Source organism: Cajanus cajan, chromosome 9, assembly GCF_000230855.2.
Source record: "Cajanus cajan strain Asha chromosome 9, NIPB_CcT2T_4, whole genome shotgun sequence".
Lineage (NCBI taxonomy): Eukaryota > Viridiplantae > Streptophyta > Magnoliopsida > Fabales > Fabaceae > Cajanus > Cajanus cajan.
The window spans coordinates 47,348,074-47,366,507 of record NC_138525.1 but is presented as its reverse complement, the minus strand read 5'-3'; positions in this window follow the sequence as shown (position 1 = coordinate 47,366,507).

The window sequence follows — 18,434 nt, the reverse complement described above, 5'->3', positions numbered from 1 at the left end:
GAGTCAATTGTCCAAAAGGACATCTAACAATGTACTGTAAGAAGATGGCAGCCTATGTGAGCAATGAAAAGCTCCTGATACATTGTTTTCAGGAAAGCCTTTCAAATGTTGCTCTCAACTGGTACATGCAGCTGGATAGAGGGAAGATCCAGACATGGAAATAGTTAGCTAATGCCTTTCTTTGTCGGTACAAGTACAACATCGACCTAATTCCTGATAGGTCTGATTTGCAAAGCTTGAGCAAGAAGGGCGACGAGTCCTTCAAAACCCATGCACAGAGATAGAGAGAAATGGCTGTGCAAGTAGAGCCTTCCTTATCTGATAAGGAGATGGTGACAATGTTCATCAATTCCTTAAGTGGACCCTATTATGACAAGATGATAGGGAACACTTCGACTCTCTTTACCGACATAGTCATTATCGGGGAAAGAGTCGAGCAAGGTCTAAAAAGTGGGAAGATAGGAAAATCCCCTGAAAGTCAAGGGTATAAGAAGATTTTTGGGGTAAATGAAATCAATGTTCTAACCTCTTCCGCTACTCCTCGAACAACCAAAGCATCACGAAAAGCGAAAAGAGAACTAGACAAAATTCCTATAAGCTACACAGAGTTATTTTCCCAATTGATGAAGGCATCCATGCTGGTAAGAATCCCACCACAAAGAAAGCAACAACCGCCTTACCCGCTATGGTATAGGCTAGAGGAAACGTGCGATTATCACGCTGGGGCAGTAGGCCACTCTATAGAAAATTGCAAGGCTTCGAAATCTCGTGTACAAGAGCTTATTGACGCCGGGTAGCTCAAGTTTGAGGCCAACACAACAAACATCAAGGAATGACTAGATGAGTAACCATCTTGGAACGACAGTTGTTAGGGGCTCTCTTTTTTCCAAAAAAAAATATATTTGCTCAAACTCATAACCTTCGCCCACGGTCACGAGTTCAAAATAAGGGTTTGTACGAGTTTTTTTGCATTCATCAAATAATATACGTCATTTCATAAATCTCTTGTGATTATTCTTTTCTCTCTTGTGTCACACATTTAATTCCAAAATCAATCACCATAAAAAATAAAAAATAAAAAAATAAACATGACCGAAGATAATAAAATTAATCAAAGCTTCGAACATTTACAACGCATTATCTGAGTCTAAGGTAGATAAGAAGATCACCTCCTCGAAACACACAAAAATAAGAAAGTGATCAGGAGAGTCTTACACAAGATTCTCATTACATAAGAAGAGTCTTGAAAAAAAAAAAACTTTCGCTCAATTTGGCCAACAAAGGAAGCACAAATCTCGGCTCATGGAAGAACTCTCTCTCAACACCCGTAGGTTGGGGCAACACCTTTCTCCTTGGTGTACGGGGATGGGGGGCTTTGTTAATCATCAAAGATGCTGGTCCTCCCAAACGCGGATGGAAGGAGATTTTGTCAAAGGAAAGAAGTGTTATGCCAAAAAATAATATCACTTGCAAAATACTGCTAAGATAAAAACCTGCAAAGGGCATCTTAGGCAAAAAAAATTGAAAGTTCTCGCTAGGACACGTCCTAGGCAAAAATTAGGGATCTAAAAATGATAAAAAATAGCAAGTGATGATTCTCATAGATGAAAGCTAAAAGGCGGCTTGAACACTTCTACAAGGAGCCAAATTTTGCGAAGACTCTACCTGAGATATGTAGTTCAAGATAATTAGGAAAATGATTATAATAATTATCCAAGGAAATGTTTGTTTAAAAACTTAAACACTCACCTACCTCAACTACCCATTCATTTTAAATCATCCTACCTCCACTAACCATTCATTCTAAATCATCTTTTTCTTTCCTTTCTGTCTTGTCCAATCTTAATGACGTATATTGTTGATGGTTGTCAAAATTTAAACAAGTACAAAAAAAATGAAAAAGACCCGCTGGGATGAAAACCCGTAAAGGGCGTCCTAGGCAAAAATTAGGGCAAATGAAAAGAGCAAAAAATACTCGCTAGGATACATCCTAGGCAAAAATTAGGGTTTCTAAACAAAAAGAAAAAAAGGAGCCCCGAGATGACTCAATACACCAAATGGCCAATATGACTAATGTTGTACATCAATCAAAGCAATCCATTTGTGGGAAAGAGAAAAGAAAAGCCACCATCTAAAAAAAGGGGAAACTAAAATATGCATCGCATGCATCTACAAAAAAGGCATCTCACACACTTAGAAAACTTTCTTTATTAAAGGGAAATTATTCAAAATATGCAATAACTACCATCATGCATAAATAAGCATTCAACATTTTTTTTCATCTCAACAAGAAAAGCCAAAAAGGGAAACATAAGTTCCGATTGATATCATCCCAACAAGAGGCAAAAGCAGCCCAAACTAGGGGCATCAACAATTATCAATCAGGAAAGCATAAACAATCAGTCATCAACGAACAGAAAAAGCCTACCACATGCAGACGCCTGGAGAGGCATCACAATACTCACCTTGACAAGAACAAAACCAAACTCTTACCAACCATCCCACAATAAAGGCGCCTAGAGAGGCATCACAATACTTAAGTGGCAGGGGAAACACTAGAATCCCTGCCAGCCATCCACTTCTCTGCCCACCAACACAGGGGCACAACAAACATCTCCTGCCCATCCACCTAGGGGCAGTCTTTCATTCCACAACCATCCATCAACAATCAAACAATCAGTCATCAATGAATCAAAAGAACTCAACATTGCGCCTGGAGAGGCATCACCATACTCACATGGCAGGCACAACACTAGAATCTCTGTCACCCATCAACTCTTTTGCCCACCATCACAAGGGCACCACCTACCAGCAATCCCCGTCTTCATCAGACATCCTCCCAAGGAAAAGGGGCAATCACATCATCGTCATCAGCAGGCGGCCTGGAGAAGCCAAACATAATAATACTCAACATTTACTCCTTTGCCCACCATCACAAGGGCACCACGTATCAGCAATCCTCGTCTTCATCAGACATCCTCCGAAAGAAAAGGGGCAATCACATCATCAGCATCAGCAGGTAGCCTGGAGAGGCCAGGCATAATAATACTCAGCATTTAGCAAGCAGCTTGGAGAGACCAGGCATAATAATACTCAACGTTTACTCCTTTGCCCACCACCACAAGGGCACCACGTACCAGCAATCCTCATCTTCATTAGACATCCTCCCAAAGAAAAGGGACAATCACATCATCATCATTAGCAGGCAGCCTGAAGAGGCCAGGCATAACAATACTCAACATTTAGCAGGCAGCCTGGAGAGGTCAGCCATAATAATACTCCCTCTTAAATAAGCTAAAAATAAAGGGACACATTATCACAAGAGAAACAATGGACCTTCTACTCGAAGACTAAAGATCAAGTGTATAGTTTGTTAACCTTGTTACCCAATAAAGTACGCAATCAATGCTCAACTGCTCTAAAGGGTGAGGATAAGAGCAAATACACCTGTCCAAGAAAAGCAACGCAAAAGCATCAACACAGAGACGAGAAGAAGACCCGGACGAAATGTCTACGTCTTTACTTGCCTTTGGAAAAGCAACACAACTATTCCAAAGGAAAAGTAAAGAGGGGCAGCTATAGACACCCAATTTCGTCCAGGGAGCATACAAACAAGGAAATGGACCTCTGTTATGAAAAGAATTGGAGCTCCCAAGCATGCAAACAATAGGACAAGACATCAGAAGGCCTAAAGCCCAAAAACATTGGTTTTAGTGGCCCAGAACGGGCTGTTCCAAAATCGGAACGGGCCGTTCCAGGCCACAAAAAAGGGCCTAAAATCCTAGTCTAGAACAGGCCGTTCCAAAACCATAACGGGCCGTTCCAAACCAGGAAAAAGGCCTAAAAATAATAGGTTGGAACAGACCGTTCCTCATCCACAACGGACCGTTCCAAAATTGGAATGGGCCGTTCCAAACTCCTAAAAAAAAGGGTAAAATCTTAATTGGAACGGCCCATTCCCAAACTAGAACGAGCCGTTCCAAGTTATGAAAATGGCCTAAAATCGTTGTTTGGAACGGCCGTTCCAGCCTAGCCAAGTATGTGTTAATCTTGTCTCTGGAACGGGCCGTTCCAATTTCAGAACGGGCCGTTCCGGTTTTGGAACGGGCCGCTCTGGAAACCCTTCTGATGCCTATAAATAGATAGCTTGTGCACAGTTCTCAGACCCCCAAAAATTTCGTCCAGCACTCCTCAAAGCTCGAAATTTCTCTCTTTTTCTTTCTCTCTCTCCTATTGTATTTCTTCAGTATTGTGAGGCAATTATAGTGCGAAAGGTTGCCATAAAACACCTAAAATCTCCCTATTTTGAAGATCCAATAGAGCTAATTCAAGAGGTATTTCAGTTAATTTCTTTCTTTCTTTTTTTTTATTTCTTATCTATAATAATTATTGTTATAAAAGAGATAATCATGTAGATATTTTAGGGTTAATTGTATAATTTAAATTTCAAGCATGTAAATAGTTATTAATAAAAGGGGATTTAATATTTATATTATTATTGTTTATAATGTTAACTTCATCATAGGGTCCCGATTAAGGGCGTTGTAGGGGTGCTTAATACCTTCCATATACGTAATCGACTCCCGAACCCAATTCTGGTTATCAAGGCCATTATTGGACTTTTAAAAATCTTTTCTTTTTCCAATGTTTTGAGTAAAATATTGGTGGCGACTCCATGAACTTATTTTCAAAACCATTAATTAAGGATTAGTATGGTGTTCGAGCATTCCTTAATTAATGAGACTTTTAAAAGGATGTCTAAACCATAGGTCGCAAGATCGGAAATTTTCGAGTTGCGACAAGAGGGAGTGGAGTCTTTTCGAAAAGTTTTTCTCTTAAGTTGATGCTCCACTCTTGAACAAAGTTGAGCTAGTTCATTAAAATCCCTATATGGTAAAAGTTCAACTTTGTCTCTTATCTCAAGATTAAGACCACTTTGAAATCTACAGATTGTGGTCCTCTCTTCCTCCCTAATCCCAGCCCTCATCATGAGCAACTCTATAGATTGCCTATATTCTTCCACACTAGAGAACCCTTGTTTCAACCTTTGTAGCTTATCCATAAGCTCTCGCTCATAGTATGGAGGAATATGTCTCCTTCTCAAAGCGCTACGGAGCTCATTCCAATATTGAATTGGGGGCACTTGGTTTATTCTCCTTTCTTTTTCTAAGGAGGTCCACCAATACATAGCATGCCCTTGGAAGCTAAGGGCTGTTAAAGAAACCTTCCTATCTTCACTCACTCCATGGCAAGAGAAAAGTTGTTCAACCTTCATTTCCCAATCTAAATAATTTTCAACATTATCCTTGCCATGAAATGGGGGAAGAGTGATGTTAGGTTCCTTATTGGAGGACTCCCTATGTCTATGGGATCTTGGGGGTCTTTGATAGTAATCATCATTGTGATGACTACTATAGAAGTTACCACTTGGAGGTTGGGTATGATGCCCTTCCTCCTCATGAACAATTCAGGGTATTCTAACCCCTTTACCCTTTGAGGATTTATGGGAAGAGACTCTTGGTCTTGAACCACTAGCCTCTCCTCCCACAACTAATCTAGCAAGCAACCTTTTTATTTCTTCATTATTTTTCTCATTTTCTTTTTCTCTTTTTCTTAACTCTTCCTCTCTTTTTAAATTTTTCTCTTCTTTTTTTCTTAGGTACTCTTTTAGTTGCCTAAAAGGATCCCTAACACTAGACCTAGTACTACAAGAGTTTTGACCATGTACATTAGAATGATCACTCATCTTTGATCAAGAAAAGGTTTTCACAAATTTCTTTTCAAAAAGGATGAAAAGGTTTTCACAAAGAGTGAGTGATAAAAGGGTTTTCACAAAAAGATTTTCAAGGTGCAAGATAGGTATGAAAAGGCCTAAGTGTACAAAGTGAACTATCAAAGGGAGGTGGACTACTAGGAATCACTTACTAACCAAGCCTTATCAAGTAAAAATCACTAAGCCTTTTCACACTTTTCTCACAAAAAAATTTGGGCACAAGAATAAAGTGTGTGTGCACGTTCCCCATAGTAGGCAAAAGCAAGCCTTCTAAACGGAAATTGAGACAAAATAAAGTCCTAAGCAATTATACTACCAAAAGCTTTAAAACATGCAAATAAAAGAAACTTAAAACATGTGCTAGTCGGATTCCCTAGGGTGGGAGCTTGAAGTGACCTTGGTGGTATTCAAGCCACTCCCACAAGCACTACTCGAATTACCCTAAAAACTAGTTGGTTTAAAGAGGCCAATTACAAAACAAAATCAATGAAAACAAAGGCCAAAAATACAAGTGGCCAAAAATTGCACAAGAGAAAAGTAATTTTAGAAGAAATTTAAGTCTTCAAGTCTCCAACTTGCTTTCCTTCACAATGAACACCCAAGTTAGTCCTCCCTTTGGTGTTTGCTCTCTTAGTGGTTTTTGATCCTCCAAAGCACCTTGGACACCAACTCGGACAGCCCGTCAACTCAATCCACCAAGAGAATGTGTGGTGTTTAGAAGCTTTCCTCACCTAATCCAAGAATAAACCAAACCAAGAGTACAAGAGGCCAAGGAAAAAAAAAACTAAAATGGCACAATTAAAAAGGTTAAACTCAAGTGGAGATTGATGAGACAAACTTAAGAATAGAAGAAAGACTCAAAACTAAAATTAAGGCACATTAAAGAAAGATAAGCACACAAGAGAATAATTCCTAGAATGGAACTAGAATAGAATTTAGCAAGTAGGCTTAAAGAGAAATGACACACTTAACATGTTTGATTTATTGTCTCATTCGGCCATTAAGCATTTTCCAATGGTCCAAAATTTACTCCAAGTGCTAAGGTATGAAAATTGGTCCAAAGCTCCACAAGTCTAGCAAAGGGTTCCATTTTTTTTTGTTTCTTTGTCCCTTTTTTGGGCTTGTCCAAGTCTCGGTTTTAATGTCCCAAGTCCAGCCACTTTTCTTTCCTTGTTTTTTTTTAATTTTATACTATTCCTTTGTTTGGGTTTTACACTTGTGTTTGTTGGTTTTGTTAGCAACTTTTTGGAGTATTCTTTTAGCAACTTACACTAGCTCAATGAGACAAGATTTGAGTGTTTTTCTTAGGTTTTTAATAGCCCACGTCCAGCAGCAAAAATAGGCATATAGAAATCAATTTCACACTCAAATCATCAAGCATCATGTAGGCATACAAGTACACCAAGGAATACACAAAATTGGCCGAAAATTTTAAAGCAAGAATGTGTAAAGGATATAATCACACATGATATTTTAGTGATATGGAACATGCTAGAACTAATTAGCATGCATGATTGACTTCTCTAAAACACATATAAGTCACAACCAATTCATCAAACATATGGCATGCATGTCATATTTTTTCTCATTTCAATGGTTAAGCATAAAAACTTGGAACTTCTTTTCAAGGTAGTTCAAAGAGACAAGCTTATGACAAAACCGGATGGATTAAAAAAATAAAAAAAAAAACATTAATATATCATGCAGCCCAAAATTTCCAGCAACTCAAAAAGTTAAAGAAAAAGGCAAGAACCTAAATAAGAAAGCCTAAAATGCCAAGATGATTCACAAGGAACATATGGTATGAATCAACACATGAGAAGAGATTTATGGATCATCAAAATATGTCAATTATGATGATTCATTTAGGCACACATAGAAGACATGTAAGGAAGACATGACATGACCGAATATTTTTAGAGATAAATAGAGTGTTACCCTTGAAGGACCAAGGCTCTAGATACCACTTGATGGCATCCTAGCTTGCATGAACATGAGGTGATGAGCAAGGAGGAGGACGCCTACTCCAAGGATCAAGTTCTTCAAGGTGGAGCGTGATTTTAGGAGGGACTGTGAGAGAATGGACGAAAATGGAAGGTGTGGAGGAGGTGTTTGATGAAATGTGTGAGAGGGCACTCTAGGGTTTGGCTCACTCCAAGATAGTGTTGGTCCCTACGGTTAGAATCTAGAAGGGGGGGTTGAATAGATTCTATGTTAGTTTTCCTTTTCTTGTTTGCTTTCTAAATCTTTACCAAACAAATCTTGATTTAAAACAAACCTTTAAACATAAAAAGTAATTCAGAGTTATATATGCACAGCTTATCCAACAAGATTTGAATAACACAATTAATACAAGATATGTAAAGATTGAATTTATCAATTACCAAGAATCTTTAAAGTTCAGTTTCTGCAGATAATGTTTTTCTTCATACAACATTAATCAAGAAACTTATACAGAATGTAAAGAGTGTAAGAGTTAAGAAAATCATGCACCAAGATATATACTGGTTCAGCCATCCAAAGGCCTACATCCAGTTTCAGATTTAGATACACCTCTAAATCCAGTCAAATCCACTATTGATATTCTTTACAAGCACCCTGCACAAGCAATATCCAATCAATGAATTTAACAAGCAAATCTTGACACCCACAAGATTAACAAACCATTTCTTGACTCCACAAGAAACATATAACCCAAGAATATTGATCCCACAATATCCTACTTGAGAAAAACCTATCTCAAGATTTCTCTTTACACAACTCTTCCAGAGATTCTCTAATCTCAAGAGTTAAAACCATTCAAACAATAACAAAAGATCAGAAACGAGTACACCTGTTCGTGTAGATATGATCTTCAACAACGTAAACCAGTTTAGAATGAATTTTCTATATGAACTTCATCTTCTTGAATTGATCTTGCACACTTCTTTTTCCAAAAGTTGATTTTCAGCAGATATGTTCTTTCTTTCTTTTTCAGAAAATCTTTTTCTCTTTTGCAGTAATGTGTATTCTAAAAAAAAGTCTCTCTTGTTCGTGTAAGTATTTCTCTTTTTTCCGTGTGTGAAAATTCTCTTTTAAAAGCTTCAGTTTTAATCTTATTTAAAGACAATTTTCATGTGCAAGGAAACAGTTATTTCAGTTATATTCATAACGGAGATAATCTATTACCTGTGATGGTAATCTATTACCACGAGTTAGAATAACTGAACTAATTATTTCAGCTCCTGTTTTAATCTATTACCTAACATGGTAACCGATTAACACGATGCCAAAATAACACAAAACTCACATTTGGAACAGAGGTAATCGATTACTTTAAAGAGATAATCGATTAACACGATCCTTTTTTCTTCTTGAAATCATCATAATCAGTTTGGTAATCTATTACCACACATGGTAATCGATTATTCCAGTATCAATCAGTTTTTCAACATGAGTCAGGTAATCTATTACCAGTTCAGGTAATCTATTCCTTAACTCAGAAAATTTCTGATGTTTTCAAGTTTTCATTTAAAGTCTCAAACACTCAGTAAATTAATACTTCATGTTCTCAACAATGAATGAAATAAGAAAAATGAGTATTATGATATTTTCACCTTCATGTTAATTACTAATTTTTAACACATAACAAACAAGCACATACAAGCCTAATCTTTTAAACAATCAATACATTATCCTTTTGACATAGGCTTAAAATAAAAAGCAACATGAGCAAAACATCAAAACTAAAACTTCTAGGGAACATCTTCCAGATGTAGATTCTTCAATCTTCAACAATCTCCCCCTTTTTGGTTTTGATGAGCCAAACTCTTCATGTTGACTTTCACAATCATCATGTTGTTTTGTTTCACTTGTTTGTTTGAAATTTGAACTTGAATTTGAACCTGCATATGTCTAGAACAAAAACTTCCATACAAAGCATTATGCAGTTCTATTTCCATTTCTTTCTTATACAATACATAAACAACCATATAAACATTTAATCAGTTTCTCATGAATTTCTCCCCCTGTTTGGCTTAACCAAACCAAAAAAAAACAGAGTAAACAGAGAAATAACATGATACTTATGCAACAAAAACAACAAGCACTTAATAAGACTTTCATCATATAAGCATTAAAAATGTTCAGAAGCATACAAATACTACAACTATTACAAACTTTAAGTCTGAAATATAAATCAAAGTATTTATGCAGAACAAATTAAAATGCAGTGCCTAAAATGTAATGCATAACTAAATTTCTTCAGGGTAGGGTATGTTCATCGCATCCAGTCGTTCAGATATAGATTCAAGACAAGCCTTCAGCTCTTGATAATCTCTTCTCTGAGTTTCTCTGATGTCATCTAGCTTTGCCAGAACAGATAGCTCAAAAGTAGAAAGAGGCTTGGGCTCTTCAGCTCCTTCCTCTTCTTCAGTTTGAACTTCAGGTTGAGACGGCTCTGTAGTCTCAGCAGTAGGAACATCTTCCTTTGCTATCCAACCAGCATCTGTTTTCACTAGCTTCATCATTTTCAGAGCTCTATCCTTGATATCATGAACATCTCTGGTGACCTCTCTTGCTTCACCAGTTAAGGGAACTTTATAGAACACCAATACCTTGCTTATGAACACAGCATATGGACACTTGCAGTCCATTAACCTCCTTGTCTTTAGCATTATGTCTTCTACCACATATACCCAATCAACTTGAATGTTGTTCTTAAAAGCTGCGAGCAGTGCCATATCTTCTTCACTGATTTGTGCGTGATTGCTCCCCCTTGCTGCCAGAATCCAAACAATTACATAATGTAGGAGTCTATCTTCCACTCGTAGACCTCCAGCATTATATGTAATTTTCCTCTTTTCTTTTCTTTTGTATTCTTTATTAGCCTCCCAGGCTGAAACATCCCTCAGCATACTCATAAAAAACGTATCTTTACCTATTGAGAAATTTTTCATCTTTAATTCATTGAAGGTAGGTTTAATACCATTTCTGGTTAATCCACCAATCTTCAAAAATACATCAGCAGATAGAGTAACTTTTATTCCTTTAACTTCTGAAACCAAAGCACCATTTTCATCTCTTCCCAAATTTGAGTAAAAGACCCTAACAAGATCAGGGTAGTACAGTCCACTTAACCCAACAAATTTGCTAACTCCTTGACAAGATAACAGAGTAGGAAATGTAAAACCTTGCTCTATAAGCCAAGACGAGTAGAGTACCTTTGGAGCCACAATGTCTTTGCAAGCAAAAGACTCATTGAAAGTTTCCTCTTGAGACTTCCTTGTGAACCACGAATGAGAATATTCTTCTTCAGGTTCTGGACGAGAGGACTCTTGTTTCTTCTTTTTAGATGTACCTTGACCTTGAGTAGTAGGACGAGGGTAATCTCTGTTGGCTTTGTGCTTTACACGCTTTCCTTTGCCAAGACTTTCCATGAATGGGGCTTAGGGTTAGGTTTTGAAAGAGATTTTGAGATAGAAAAGGGAACCAGGGGTTTCGTTCGTTTTAGTTTGAAGCAAAAATGGAGAGAGTTTTGAATTAATTTGAATTCGAAACAGATTTAAAGAGGGTTTTTGAGTACTAAAAAAAAAAAACACAGGGGTTCGCGTCAGGTAATCGATTAACCCAGTTGGTAATCGATTATCTCGCAACTGAAACAGGGTAATTATGCAAGTGAGTGAGTGGTAATCGATTAACCCGCATGGTAATCGATTATCACAGTGGGTATGCATCAGAAATTGCATCAAAGTAGCAGAGGTAGTCGATTACTGAAAATTGATAATCGATTACTGCTGTTGATTTTTCAGCAATTTCTTCATTTCTTCCAATGGTAATCGATTAACCCGATAGGTAATCGATTATCACAGAGAAATGTGTGCAGATACAGGGCATACTGTGTTTTGTGTGATTTCCTATTATGAGTGCACATACATCAAGTTTAAACCTATAAGTGCTTAGCAATTTCATGCATATTCACACAATCATACTTTAATTATGAGATTTAGGATAGATTGAACTCACTAATGATACCAAGATTGGTTCTTAGCTTGAAAAATCTTTCCTTTGGTAGAGGCTTTGTAAAGATGTCAGCAAGTTGATCTTCTGACATTATGAATTTGATGTCACAGTCTCCTTTCTCTACATGATCTCTGATAAAGTGATGTCTAACTTCAATGTGCTTAGTTCTTGAGTGTAGAATAGGATTCCTTGAAATGTTAATTGCACTTGTGTTGTCACACTTCAGTGGTATGTGATCAATCTTCAATCCAAAGTCTTGAAGTTGATGTTTAAACCAAATTGACTGAGCACAGCAGCTTCCAGCAGCTATATACTCAGCTTCAGCAGTTGAGAGTGCTACACAAGCTTGTTTCTTGCTCTGCCACGATATGAGACATTCTCCAAACGTGTGGCACGTTCCACTTGTACTTTTCCTATCCAATTTACAACCAGCAAAATCGGAGTCAGAGTAACCAGTTAAAGATGGAGAAGTACCTTTAGGATACCACAATCCAACATTGATTGTGCCTTTCAAATACTTCAGTATTTTCTTTACAGCCTTCAGATGTGATTCCTTTGGTTTTGATTGGAATCTAGCACATACACATACACTGTACATGATGTCAGGTCTGCTAGCTGTTAGATACAAAAGAGATCCAATGATCCCTCTATACATTGATTCTTCAACATCTTTTCCTGCAATATCACTATCTAGATAACAATTAGTAGACATAGGAGTATTTGATATCTTACAATTCTCCATATCAAATTTCTTTAACAGTTCTTTGCTATATTTAGTTTGATGTAGAAAAATTCCATTTTCCATTTGTTTGACTTGTAGTCCTAGGAAGAAGCTTAATTCTCCCATCATAGACATATCAAACTCCTTCTGCATATTGGAAACAAATTCTCCACAAAGAGATTGGTTAGTTGATCCAAATATTATATCATCAACATAAATCTGAATCAGCAGAATATCTTTTGATTTTCTCTTTATGAAAAGAGTTTTATCAACATTACCTCTTTGAAAGTCATGAGTTAGTAGAAACTTACTCAGCCTTTCATACCATTTCCTTGGAGCTTGTTTCAGTCCATACAAAGCTTTCTTGAGCTTGTAAACATGCTTAGGTAATTTGCAGTCAACAAAACCAGGTGGTTGAGCTACATAAACTTCTTCATCAATTAAACCATTTAAAAATGCACTTTTCACATCCATTTGATATAGTTTGAAATCAAACACACAAGCAAATGCAAGTAAAAGCCTAACAGCTTCTAATCTAGCAACTGGAGCATATGTTTCACCAAAGTCTATACCTTCCTGTTGATTGTATCCTTTGGCTACTAATCTAGCTTTATTTTTAACTATAACACCTTCTTCATTTAGTTTGTTTCTGAAAACCCATTTTGTACCAATGATATTCATATTCTTATTGAAAGGAACTAAAATCCAAACATCATTTCTTTTGAATTGATTCAGTTCATCATGCATGGCCATTATCCAGAATTCATCTTTTAATGCATGTTCCACACATAATGGTTCAATTTGAGAAACAAATGCCATATCATCACTTAGAAGATTAAAAGAGTGTCTAGTAGAAACTCCCTTATTTATATCTCCAAGAATGTTATCCAGAGATAGATCTTTGGGTTTCCTCCATTCTTTGGGTAGTGATGTGTCTTCAGATGGTGTTTTCTGCTGTAGTTCCAGTTTTTCTTCTTCTTGTGTAATACTGTCACCTATCTCATCTTCATCATTAAGAGATTTTCCTTTTTCAAGGATGTTAGTTTCATCAAAAGTAACATGTATAGATTCTTCAACAGATAAGGTACTTTTGTTAAAGACTCTATATGCTTTACTAATTGCAGAATATCCAATAAAAACTCCTTCATCAGCCTTAGCATCAAATTTTCCAAGAGTGTCTTTTCCATTATTCAGAACAAAACACTTACAGCCAAACACTTTAAAATGTGAAATGTCAGGCTTTCTTCCTTTGTAAAGCTCATATGGTGTTTTCTTTAAAATAGGTCTAATCAAGATTCTATTTAGAACATAGCATGCAGTGCTTACTGCATCAGCCCAAAAGTATTTTGGTAAACCATTTTCATTTAACATGGCTCTTGCTAGCTCTATTAGAGATCTATTTTTCCTCTCTACAACTCCATTTTGTTGAGGAGTTCTAGGGACAGAAAAATTGTGATTAATACCATTTTCTTCACAAAAAGTTTGAAAAGATTCATTTTGAAATTCACCACCATGATCACTTCGCAAAGATTTAATTTTCAAGTCCTTTTCATTCTGAATTCTTTTTGAAATGATTCTAAAGGCTTTAAAAGCATTGTCTTTATGGGATATAAATGCAACCCATGTGAATCTGGAGTAGTCATCAATGAGAACTAAAGCATAAGTGTTTCCACCTAGACTTTTGGTTCTTGATGGTCCAAAGAGATCCATGTGCAAAAGTTCCAGCGGTCTAGAGGTTGACATAACTTTCTTTGATTTAAAAGAAGCTCTAGTCTGCTTTCCCTTTTGACATGCATCACAAAGTCCTTGTTTAGAGAACTTGATCTTTGGAAGACCACTAACAAGATCTTTAGATGCAAGTCTATTTAACTGATCTGCATTTATATGTGCAATGCGTCTATGCCATAACCATGTTATATTATCATGTGATGTGAGACAAGAATTGGATGATGAATGCTCTAAGTCTAAGATGTATATGTTATTGACTCTTTTTCCTATAAGCAGGACTTCATTTGATTCCTTATCACAAACCATACAGCATTGATTATTAAAAGAGATATTGTAATTTTTGTCACAAAGCTGGCTAATACTAAGCAGGTTATATTTGAGACCTTCTACATACAGGACATTTTCAATGAGAGTATTGGAATTGTTACCAACACTGCCTGAGCCTAGTATTCTGCCTTTGTTGTTATCTCCATATGTTACAGATCCTCCTTCTTTTTCCTGTAATGAGATAAATTTGCTTTTATCTCCTGTCATGTGTCTTGAGCAGCCGCTGTCTAAGTACCACATTGATTGCTTTGCTCTCAAGCACACCTGCAACACAAGTTATTCAATTTGATTTTGGTACCCAATGGATCTTGGGTCCTGGAGAATCAGTGAGTACATAATCTAATTTCTTAATCCATTTATATTTTCCACTAGGAATGCCAAATTTCCTTATCATGCATCTGTAGTAGTTATGACCAGATTTCATACAATAGTTACATGAGTGGGAATTAATGGATTTCATAACATTAACATTCTGTTTTTCTTTATCCTTTGCTTTTAATGCAGCATACAATGTTTCACAGTTCTCACATGGTGACTTTAGTTTAGAGATATCTGAAAGTAGTTTCCTGTTATCATTCTCTAAATCAGAAATTTTATCTCTCATGTGTGTCATTTTCTTTTTGTAAACATTATTTGATTTTTCTAATTTCTTTGCTTCAGCATACAGTTCAGCAAATGCATTTTGCAATTCATCATACGAGTCAATAGATGAGTCAGAATCATATACCTCATAATCTGAATTATGTTTGGTCATGAGACAGAGATTTGCTTCCTGATCCTCATCACTATCACTTGAAGTTGTTGAGGCATTCTCTTCCCATGCTATGTATGCTTTCTTTTTCTTTGATCTGAACTTTTGTTTCGTCTCCTCATTCTTTTTCAGGCTTGGACAGTCAGCTCTCATGTGTCCAGCTTTTCCACATTCAAAACATTTGAACTTTGGAGATGAGTTTTCATTCTTCTTGAAGGATTTCTTCTGACTGGAGAATCTCTTATTGTTGTTCTTCCTTCTCATGAATTTTCTGAAATTCTTCACCATTAGATTTAATTCTTCTTGTTCAGAACTTTCATTGCTGCTATCCTCTTCATCACTTGAGGATTCTTTTACCTTTAAGGCCAGACCTTTTGCCTTTTTATCTTTTTGTTCTTCATCAGCAATCCTTGACAGATCCATCTCATATTCTCTTAGCTTTCCAAATAACTCAGCACTTGTCATCTGAGCTAAGTTCTTTGACTCTGTAATTGCTGTGACAGTTGGTTGCCATCTTCTGTTTAGTGACTTCAGGATTTTGACATTTACTTCTTCTTCCACGAAGTCTTTCCCTAATCCTTTTAGGTGATTTATTATGTGAATGAACCTCTTTTGCATATCCATGACAGTTTCACCTTGATTCATTCTGAAGGTTTCATATTCCTGAATGAGTGTGTTCTTTCTAGCTCTTCTCACTTCTGGAGTTCCTTCATGTGTTACTTGGATTAAATCCCAAGCTTCCTTTGCTGTAGAACAAGCTGAAATTCTAAAAAATTCATCAGAATTTAGTGCAGAATGTATGATATTTAAAGCTTTTGCATCATTCTCTGCTCTTCTAATTTCACTTTGATCCCAGCTATCATATGGTTTCTCAATTTCTTTTCCTCCCTCTATCTTAGTGGGTATTTTGTAATCTGTGATTACAGCCTGCCAAATATTTCTATGAACAGATTCCATGAAAATTTTCATTCTAACTTTCCAAAAGGGATAGTTATCTCCACAAAACAATGGGGGTCTGTTTATAGAAGCACCTTCAGCAAACGGTAATTGATTACCAGCCATCTAACCTTTCTAAAGATCTAGTCTTGAATGTTTTACAAGATACAGCTCTGGTACCAATTGTTGGTCCCTACGGTTAGAATCTAGAAGGGGGGTTGAATAGATTCTATGTTAGTTTTCCTTTTCTTGTTTGCTTTCTAAATCTTTACCAAACAAATCTTGATTTAAAACAAACCTTTAAACATAAAAAGTAATTCAGAGTTATATATGCACAGCTTATCCAACAAGATTTGAATAACACAATTAATACAAGATATGTAAAGATTGAATTTATCAATTACCAAGAATCTTTAAAGTTCAGTTTCTGCAGATAATGTTTTTCTTCATACAACATTAATCAAGAAACTTATACAGAATGTAAAGAGTGTAAGAGTTAAGAAAATCATGCACCAAGATATATACTGGTTCAGCCATCCAAAGGCCTACATCCAGTTTCAGATTTAGATACACCTCTAAATCCAGTCAAATCCACTATTGATATTCTTTACATGCACCCTGCACAAGCAATATCCAATCAATGAATTTAACAAGCAAATCTTGACACCCACAAGATTAACAAACCATTTCTTGACTCCACAAGAAACATATAACCCAAGAATATTGATCCCACAATATCCTACTTGAGAAAAACCTATCTCAAGATTTCTCTTTACACAACTCTTCCAGAGATTCTCTAATCTCAAGAGTTAAAACCATTCAAACAATAACAAAAGATCAGAAACGAGTACACCTGTTCGTGTAGATATGATCTTCAACAACGTAAACCAGTTTAGAATGAATTTTCTATATGAACTTCATCTTCTTGAATTGATCTTGCACACTTCTTTTTCCAAAAGTTGATTTTCAGCAGATATGTTCTTTCTTTCTTTTTCAGAAAATCTTTTTCTCTTTTGCAGTAATGTGTATTCTAAAAAAAAGTCTCTCTTGTTCGTGTAAGTATTTCTCTTTTTTCCGTGTGTGAAAATTCTCTTTTAAAAGCTTCAGTTTTAATCTTATTTAAAGACAATTTTCATGTGCAAGGAAACAGTTATTTCAGTTATATTCATAACGGAGATAATCTATTACCTGTGATGGTAATCTATTACCACGAGTTAGAATAACTGAACTAATTATTTCAGCTCCTGTTTTAATCTATTACCTAACATGGTAACCGATTAACACGATGCCAAAATAACACAAAACTCACATTTGGAACAGAGGTAATCGATTACTTTAAAGAGATAATCGATTAACACGATCCTTTTTTCTTCTTGAAATCATCATAATCAGTTTGGTAATCTATTACCACACATGGTAATCGATTATTCCAGTATCAATCAGTTTTTCAACATGAGTCAGGTAATCTATTACCAGTTCAGGTAATCTATTCCTTAACTCAGAAAATTTCTGATGTTTTCAAGTTTTCATTTAAAGTCTCAAACACTCAGTAAATTAATACTTCATGTTCTCAACAATGAATGAAATAAGAAAAATGAGTATTATGATATTTTCACCTTCATGTTAATTACTAATTTTTAACACATAACAAACAAGCACATACAAGCCTAATCTTTTAAACAATCAATACATTATCCTTTTGACATAGGCTTAAAATAAAAAGCAACATGAGCAAAACATCAAAACTAAAACTTCTAGGGAACATCTTCCAGATGTAGATTCTTCAATCTTCAACAGATAGTTGAAGGCCACTTCTAGGGTTTTGCTCTCAAGGTGGAGATAGGAATGGTGGTGGCCGAATTTAACCAAGGGAGACTATAAGGATGATATAAAGGCAAAAATGCTCATTCTATATTCAATATCCAAAGTATTTACAAGGTGTGGTGCATTGGGTATTTATAGGAGTGGGAGGCATCTAGGGTTACATTTAGGGTGCCTTGGCCGAAATTCACCTTGCCAAATGCACACGAAATGAAACCTAAATTAACCCTAAATGCGACTTGGTGGCCAAGGATGGAATCTTTGGGTTTAGTTAGGCTACATCTAGGTGCATGATAAGATCATGCAATCTTTGCCCTCCACTTGGGCCTAAGCCTTTCTAAGACCAAAAATAGGTCCAAAGCTACCAAAAATGTGTC